Source organism: Petromyzon marinus, unplaced genomic scaffold, assembly GCF_048934315.1.
Source record: "Petromyzon marinus isolate PM22_M1 ecotype Great Lakes invasive population unplaced genomic scaffold, UKy_Petmar_22M1.pri1.0 PM_G_Scaffold_29, whole genome shotgun sequence".
Lineage (NCBI taxonomy): Eukaryota > Metazoa > Chordata > Hyperoartia > Petromyzontiformes > Petromyzontidae > Petromyzon > Petromyzon marinus.
The window spans coordinates 2,560,001-2,565,000 of NW_027422861.1; positions in this window are offsets into that span (position 1 = coordinate 2,560,001).

Below are 5,000 nucleotides of genomic sequence, written 5' to 3' on the forward strand. Positions count from 1 at the left end.
CCTCGGAATGGGAAAACGGGTCATTTTCGTGTCGCCACATTGCATACGAACCGCATGAAACTTCCAGAGGCATTTGCAGCAGGAATGCATGTGCACTCAAAAAAGTGAATATTTCTCACGGATAGACCCCGTGATACGCTATAAATTGTCGGGGATGTCTCTCTTGTGGCTCACGGGGCTGTTAGGGTGGCACAGAAATCCCTCGGAATGGGAAAACGGGTCATTTTCGTGTCGCCACATTGCATGCGAACCGCATGCAACTTCCAGAGGCATTTGCAGCAGAAATGCATGTGCAGTCAAAAAAAATTGATATTTTTCACGGATAGACCCCGTGAAACGCTAGAAATTGGCGGGGATGTGTCTCTTGTGGCTCACGGGGCTGTTCGGGTCGCACAGAAATCCCTGGGAATGGGAAAACGGGTCATTTTCGTGTTGCCACATTGCGTACGAACCGCATGAAACTTCCAGAGGCATTTGCAGCAGGAATGCATGTGCACTCAAAAACTTCTATATGTTTCACGGATAGACCCCGTGAAACGCTAGAAATTGGCGGGGATGTGTCTCTTGTGGCTCACGGGGCTGTTAGGGTGGCACAGAACTCCCTCGGAATGGGAAAAGGGGTCATTTTCGTGTTGCCACATTGCATAGGAACGCCATGAAACTTCCAGAGGCATTTGCAGCAGAAAGGCACGTGCACTCAAAAATTTTAATATTTTTCACGCATAGACCACGTCAAACGCTAGAAGTTGGCGGGGATGTCTCTCTTGTGGCTCACGGGGCTGTTAGGGTCGCACAGAAATGCCTCGGAATGGGAAAACGGGTCATTTTTGTGTGGCCACATTGCATAGGAACGGCATGAAACTTCCAGAGGCATTTGCAGCAGGAATGCATGTGCACTCAAAAACGTCTATATTTTTCACGGATAGACCCCGTGAAACGCTATAAATTGGCGGGGATGTCTCTCTTGTGGCTCACGGGCGCTGTTAGTTAGGGTCCACAGAAATCCCTCGGAATGGGAAAAGGGGTCATTTTCGTGTTGCCACATTGCGTACGAACGGCATGAAACTTCCAGAGGCATCTGCAGCAGAAATGCATGTGCACTCAAAAACGTCTATATTTTTCACGGATAGACCCCGTTAAACGCTAGAAATTGGCGGGGATGTGTCTCTTGTGGCTCACGGGGCTGTTAGGGTCGCACAGAAATCCCTCGGAATGGGAAAACGGGTCATTTTCGTGTTGCCACAATTGGCATACGAACGGCATGAAACTTCCAGAGGCATTTGCAGCAGAAATGCATGTGCACTCAAAAACGTGAATATTTTTTCACGGATAGACCCCGTCAAACGCTCGAATTTGGCGGGGATGTTTCTCTTGTGGCTCACGGGGCTGTTAGGGTGGCACAGAAATCCCTCGGAATGGGAAAACGGGTCATTTTCGTGTCGCCACATTGCATGCGAACCGCATGAAACTTCCAGAGGCATTTGCAGCAGAAATGCATGTGCAGTCAAAAAATTGAATATTTTTCACGGATAGACCCCGTGAAACGCTAGAAATTGGCGGGGATGTGTCTCTTGTGGCTCACGGGGCTGTTAGGGTGGCACAGAAATCCCTCGGAATGGGAAAAAACGGGTCATTTTCGTGTCGCCACATTGCATGCGAACCGCATGAAACTTCCAGAGGCATTTGCAGCAGGAATGCATGTGCACTCAAAAAATGTGATATTTTTCACGGAGAGACCCCGTGAAACGCTAGAAGTGGGCGGGGATGTCTCTCTTGTGGCTCACGGGGCTGTTAGGGTGGCACAGAAATCCCTCGGAATGGGAAAACGGGTCATTTTCGTGTCGCCACATTGCATACGAACCGCATGAAACTTCCAGAGGCATTTGCAGCAGGAATGCATGTGCACTCAAAAAAGTGAATATTTCTCACGGATAGACCCCGTGATACGCTAGAAATTGTCGGGGATGTCTCTCTTGTGGCTCACGGGGCTGTTAGGGTGGCACAGAAATCCCTCGGAATGGGAAAACGGGTCATTTTCGTGTCGCCACATTGCATGCGAACCGCATGCAACTTCCAGAGGCATTTGCAGCAGAAATGCATGTGCAGTCAAAAAAAATTGATATTTTTCACGGATAGACCCCGTGAAACGCTAGAAATTGGCGGGGATGTGTCTCTTGTGGCTCACGGGGCTGTTCGGGTCGCACAGAAATCCCTGGGAATGGGAAAACGGGTCATTTTCGTGTTGCCACATTGCGTACGAACCGCATGAAACTTCCAGAGGCATTTGCAGCAGGAATGCATGTGCACTCAAAAACTTCTATATGTTTCACGGATAGACCCCGTGAAACGCTAGAAATTGGCGGGGATGTGTCTCTTGTGGCTCACGGGGCTGTTAGGGTGGCACAGAACTCCCTCGGAATGGGAAAAGGGGTCATTTTCGTGTTGCCACATTGCATAGGAACGCCATGAAACTTCCAGAGGCATTTGCAGCAGAAAGGCACGTGCACTCAAAAATTTTAATATTTTTCACGCATAGACCACGTCAAACGCTAGAAGTTGGCGGGGATGTCTCTCTTGTGGCTCACGGGGCTGTTAGGGTCGCACAGAAATGCCTCGGAATGGGAAAACGGGTCATTTTTGTGTGGCCACATTGCATAGGAACGGCATGAAACTTCCAGAGGCATTTGCAGCAGGAATGCATGTGCACTCAAAAACGTCTATATTTTTCACGGATAGACCCCGTGAAACGCTATAAATTGGCGGGGATGTCTCTCTTGTGGCTCACGGGCGCTGTTAGTTAGGGTCCACAGAAATCCCTCGGAATGGGAAAAGGGGTCATTTTCGTGTTGCCACATTGCGTACGAACGGCATGAAACTTCCAGAGGCATCTGCAGCAGAAATGCATGTGCACTCAAAAACGTCTATATTTTTCACGGATAGACCCCGTGAAACGCTAGAAATTGGCGGGGATGTGTCTCTTGTGGCTCACGGGGCTGTTAGGGTCGCACAGAAATCCCTCGGAATGGGAAAACGGGTCATTTTCGTGTTGCCACAATTGGCATACGAACGGCATGAAACTTCCAGAGGCATTTGCAGCAGAAATGCATGTGCACTCAAAAACGTGAATATTTTTTCACGGATAGACCCCGTCAAACGCTCGAATTTGGCGGGGATGTTTCTCTTGTGGGTCACGGGGCTGTTCGGCTCGCACAGAACTCCCTTGGTCCACCTGATTCGTGCATACAGGCAGCAACTAAAACTCTGTAAACCTGCTGTGAGGACATCTAAACAGTGGACCAGTGAGGCTGTGGAAGATTTGCGGGCGTGCTTAGACTGTACTGACTGGGATATGTTCACGACTGCTACCAATAGTCTGGATGAACTCACAGAGGCTGTGTACATCAGCTTCTGTGAGGACTGCTGTATCCCAACACGTACCAGGGTGAACTTTAACAACAACAAGCCCTGGTTCTCAGCAAAGCTCAAAAGGTTGAGGTTGGAGAAGGAGGAAGCGTTTAGGAGTGGGGATAGAGACAGATTCAAGGAGTCGAAGAACAGGTTTAGCAAAGCGGTGAGAGAGGCTAAACGACTGTACTCAGAGACACTAAAACACCAGTTCTCTACTAACGACGCTGCTTCTGTCTGCCAAAGGGCTCAGGCACATCACCAACTACAAACCCAGAGCGCCCCACACCACTAACGACTCCCGCCTAGCCAACGACCTGAACGAGTTCTACCGTAGATTTGAAAGACAATTGGACTGTCCTGAACCACCCCTTCCCACCCAAGAGGCCCCATCCCCCACCCATACTACAGAAACGACTCTCTCCTTTCAGGAGGGAGAAGTTAATGGGCTTTTCAAGAGGCAGAATCCACGCAAAGCAGCCGGGCCGGACTCTGTCTCTCCAGCCACCCTCAGGCACTGCGCTGACCAGCTGTCTCCGGTGTTCACCAACATCTTTAACACCTCCCTGGAGACATGCCATGTACCAGCCTGTCTCAAGTCCTCCACCATCATCGCTGTGCCCAAAAAGCTAAGGCCAACAGGACTAAATGATTACAGACCGGTCGCCCTTACATCTGTGGTAATGAAGTCTTTTGAGCGCCTGCTCCTGGCACACCTCAAAGCCATCACAGACCCTCTCCTGGACCCCCTTCAGTTTGCCTACAGAGCCAACAGGTCTGTGGACGACGCAGTTAACATGGCCCTCCACTTCACCCTACAGCATGTGGACGCCCCAGCATCCTACGCCAGGATCCTGTTTGTGGACTTCAGCTCTGCCTTCAACACCATCATCCCTGCCCTGCTTCAGGACAAGCTCTTCCAGCTGAACGTGCCCTACTCCACCTGCAGGTGGATCACAGACTTCCTCTCTGACAGGAAGCAGTGCGTTAAGCCGGGAACAGAAGTCTCTGACTCCAGGTCCATCAGCACGGGAACTCCTCAGGGCTGCGTCCTTTGCCCACTGCTCTTCTCCCTGTATACCAACAGCTGCGCCTCCAATCATCTGTCCGTCAAACTCTTGAAGTTTGTCGGACGACACCACCCTCATTGGGCTGATCTCTGGTGGGGATGAGTCTGACTATAGGTGGGAAGCTGACAACCTGGTGACCTGGTGTAGCCAGAACAACTTAGAGCTAAATGCTCTAAGGACAGTTGAGATGGTTGTGGACTTCAGGAAGAATACAGCCCCACTCACCGCCATCACCCTGTTAGACTCCGCAGTCAAAATTGTGGAGTCCTTCCGCTTCCTGGGCACTATTCTCTGCCGGGACCTCAAGTGGGAACTGAACATCAGCTCCCTCGCCAAGAGAGCTCAACAGAGGATGTACTTTCGACGGCAGCTGAAGAAATGCAACCTGCCAAAGACAATGATGGTGCAATTCTATACAGCGATCATTGAATCCATCCTCACCTCCTCCATAACCGTCTGGTACGCTGCTGCCACTGCCAAGGACAAGAGCAGACTGCAGCGTATCATGCACACTGCTGAGAAGGT